Genomic DNA, 4,166 nt, shown 5'->3' with positions numbered 1-4,166 from the left:
AACTCAGAAATCCACCTGCCTCTGCCTCCCAAGTGCTGGGATTTAAGGCGTGTGCCACCACGCCCGGCTAGTCTTCTTTCTTGCCAACTGATGTTCTAGGTATGTTCACCATATCTACCAAAATCCTATGGTCTTAGTTAAAAATTTTTCTAAATGTTCTTTTTTCTTTTATCGTTTTTATATATATTTTATTTTTTTGTGACCAAATTATCACAGGAAAGTAACAAAACACAGACTAAAAGTTTTTCTGAAAGCATGTAATAGAAAATAAAGAAACTATTAGCTACTTTAAGAGTCATAGAAAAAGAACCACCTTATTCTACTGGTATCTTTTTGAGAGAGGAATGGGGGTAATTTTAAATCAGAATGGCTTCCAATTAAAAAGCTATCAAGATGGTATTGCTCTACTGCTGAAGACAACACCTACACAACTCACTAAACACAGAGACATCTAGAGCAAGGACCTACATAGAGCTTATACTCCTACTGACTAGTGTTTGTGGTACTTGAAGGTATTTTGTATGCTATCAGAGAAAAAAGATAAACACCAACTCTTCAACAAACCTTGCTATCTACAATAGTGGCCTGCCCGCATGATGTGTTGATGCAATAGTGGCACAAAAGTTTTGACAGTAACCAACTACTATCTGATTGGAATTAAGGCCCACTCACTCTATGAGACACAACCCATGCCTAACATTGCCTGAGACTAGATAGATCATAGACCTAGGGGAAAACCAAATTCCTTTCAAAGGAACAGCAAGAAAATGATTCCTAATGGTATCTTAGGGTTTCCATTGCTGTGAAGAGACACCATGACCAAGGCCAACTCTTATTATGAATTAGGAATGGCTTACAATTTCAGAGGTTCAGTCCATTATCATGGCAAGGTGCCCAAGCAGATATGGTACTGAAAGAATTGAGAGTTCTACATCTTGATCCAAAGGCAACCAGGAGGGGATAACTCTTCCACATTAGGTAGAGCTTGAACATTAGGAACCCTCAAAGCCTGCCTTCAAGGTGAAACGTTTCCCTCCAACAAGGTCTTTTTCAACAAGGCCAGACCTCCTAATAGTGCCACTTCACATGGGCCAAGCACATTTAAACCTCCACTAATGACATTCTGCTATACTCATAGATCAGTGCCTTGCTCAGCCATCAGACAAGCTTCCTCCTGCAGTCGATGGGAAAAACCACAGAGATCCATAACAGGACAATGTGTAGAGACTAAGAGATCTTGGAATACTCAGTTCTAATTGGGGTATCTCATCAAATCTCTCCCTTTCACGGCTCAGAGAACTCTGGAATAGGAGGCAGAAAGGCTGTTAAAAGCCAAAAAGGATGGAAGACAGCAAGGAAAGAACTCTTTCTAGACACCACAGGGCTGACACACTTATGAAATCACAGCAACTGTGGCAGCATGTACAAGGCCTGCACAGGTCTAAGCCAGACACTGCCGAGAGGAAATAGTAGCTTCCATTTCCAACCCCAAAGCTCTCTCCAGTTGATAACCATTTGCAAAGGAAAACTCAGTTCTCTCCAGTGGAGTCTCACTGGGTATACAAACTACAACTAAGAGCAGGTCCCATGCCCAGAAGTAGATAATCTAAAACAATCTCAATGGTATTTCTGGAGTAATTTTTTCCTTTCTTCCTTTTTTTTTTTTTTTGATTTTATAATGCTTTGTCAAACTTTTTTTTAAAACCTTACAGATCTTACATATTATGGTTTCTGATTTTGTTTTTTAAGGGTTTTATGTGTGCAGATGTGTCTCTCAATGTCTGTATGTTTTTTGAACTTTCTTCCTTAGACTCTTTTTTCCCCCTATTCATTTTGTATTCTAGTTTGTTCATTTTTATTTCATTATTATCATTATTTTTCATATGCTGGTTTGTTTTCTAATGAGAGAAGAAAAGAAAGGGTATGGACTTGGATGAGTAGGAAAGATATGGGAGGAGCTAGGCAAGGGGAAATAGAATTAGAATATACTATATGAAAGAAAATCTGATTTCTATTAAAAAGTGAAAAAAAAAAACCCAAGGAAATGAAACTATTTTAAAATGGGGTATAGAACTAAACAGAGAATTCTCAAAAGGTGAAACACAAATCGCTGAGAAACATTTTAAAAAAATATTCGACATTCTTAGTCATCAGGGAAATGCAAATTAGAATTCCTTAAGATTTCATCTTACCCTATGACTAAGATTTAAAAAACAGATGACAGCACATTTTGGAAGGATCTGAGGAAAGGGGAACACTTACTTACTGTTGGTGGGAATGCAAACTGGTACAGCAATCTAGAAATCATTGTGGAGGATCCTGAGGGAAACTACCTCAAAATCCAGCTACACCACTCTTGGGCATATAAATTCTACTACAGAGATATCTGCTCATCCATATCCACTGCTGCTCTACTCATAACAACCACAGATTAGAAACAGGTTGAATATTTATAAACGAATAAATGCATACTGAATATGTGATATACTTACAGAATTTAAATATTATTTAGCTGTTTATACAATCATATTCTGAAACTTACAGGTAAATGGAACTAGAAAAAATAATGCTGAGTAATATAACCCAGATCTCAAAAGATATGTGCTTCAATTAGAATAACCACAAAGATTAGATCTTCCAAAGAAAATAGAATATAGTATAAAAAAACAATAAAAGAAAAAAATAGAGTATTATTAAATGTCAACAGGGGTGGGAAAGAAGGGGAAAGGAGGGAATATGTAGAGGGACAACTAACACTCAAGGCTTTTGAAAAATATGGAAACATACTCCATAGAATCTACATACTTTACTAAAATATATACATATATGAAAGGAATTCCAATGGAGTCACTATACAGTGGGGGAGACAATGTCCCAGTTAAGACATTTTATGCTATCAAGTATACTCCCCAGTGGCAGAAATAGTTTACATCTTGTTGAGATGTTGGCCAAGTGTAATCTATAGTCTTCCTTAATAGCACAGGCAATTGTCAAGTCTATTGCTTACCTTCTACAATCTGAGAGTAAGTTTCTATTGTTAAAGACAACACTTGTGTCAAAGAACATGGAGAAACTGAATTGGTAATCAACTAGAAGCTTCATTCCTACTATTTGTACGTTACTGTGCATGCTACTGGATGAGATAAGAAATCAACCTCACCCATTTATGAACTATGTGACCTACAACAATATTAAAGAAGTAACCAACCACTTTTTGGTTGGATTTAAAATCTTGAGACTTAGGTCACGTGCCTGGGGAAAACCTACTATTATTCATCTGAAGGAACACTGCAATAAAACGACTCCTAATGACATTCCACTACACCAATAAATCAGAGCCTTGCTCAACTCTCATCAGAGAAGTTTCTGATACCTTTTCTTGCTGCAGATGGGAATTAACACAAAGATGCACAACTGTACAATGTGTAGAGACTGAGACACTTTGTAGCACTCAGCCCTGAATGGGATGTCTTTATCAAACCTCTCCCCACCTGGGCAGTGGTGGCGCACGCCTTTAATCCCAGCACTTGGGAGGCAGAGGCAGGCGGATATCTGAGTTCGAGGCCAGCCAGGTCTACAGAGTGAGCTCTAGGACAGCTAGGGCTATACAGAGAAACCCTGTCTTGAAAAACCAAAAACCAACCAACCAAACAGCAACAACAACAAAACAAAACAAAACAAAAAACCCAAACCTCTCTCCATTCAAAGGTCAAAAATTTATATAAAACAGGAGGTAGAAAGACTTTAAGAGCCATTAAGTAGTGAAAAATCCCAGGAAACATCGTTTTCTAGATACAAAATATGATACACATATGATGATACACATATGAACTCAGAGAGACTCTGACAGTATGTGTAAGACCTGCAAAAGTTCAAACTAGACAAAATCCCAGCATAGAGAATGGGAAGTTGACACAAGGTCTTACCCCTAGCTAAGAAGCTATTTGCAATTCCTATCTGCTGGCAAAGGGAAAATTAGTTTTTCCATTGGTATATCACTGGATCTATCAACCACACTCTAGGACAAGCCCCACGCCCAGTTGTAGTTGGTCAACATAAAACTGACTCCATGTATTTTGTATGCTTTTTGTTTTGTTATTTTCTGTCTTGTATATTTTGATTTTCTTTTTTCTTTTTTTCTTTTTTTTTTTTTTTTTTTTTTTTTT

At 37.2% G+C, this 4,166-nt stretch overlaps 1 protein-coding gene across 5 annotated transcripts in view; it reads right to left on the bottom strand.

Moving 5' to 3' along the window:
• Positions 1-4,166, bottom strand: part of Dmxl1 (Dmx like 1) — a 141,631-nt gene that overhangs the window by 27,290 nt on the left and 110,175 nt on the right. The gene's annotated exons all lie outside the window — the stretch shown is intronic.

The sequence above is a fragment of the Mus pahari genome, chromosome 15 (assembly GCF_900095145.1).
Source record: "Mus pahari chromosome 15, PAHARI_EIJ_v1.1, whole genome shotgun sequence".
Lineage (NCBI taxonomy): Eukaryota > Metazoa > Chordata > Mammalia > Rodentia > Muridae > Mus > Mus pahari.
This window is presented reverse-complemented; position numbering and strand designations above follow the sequence as displayed.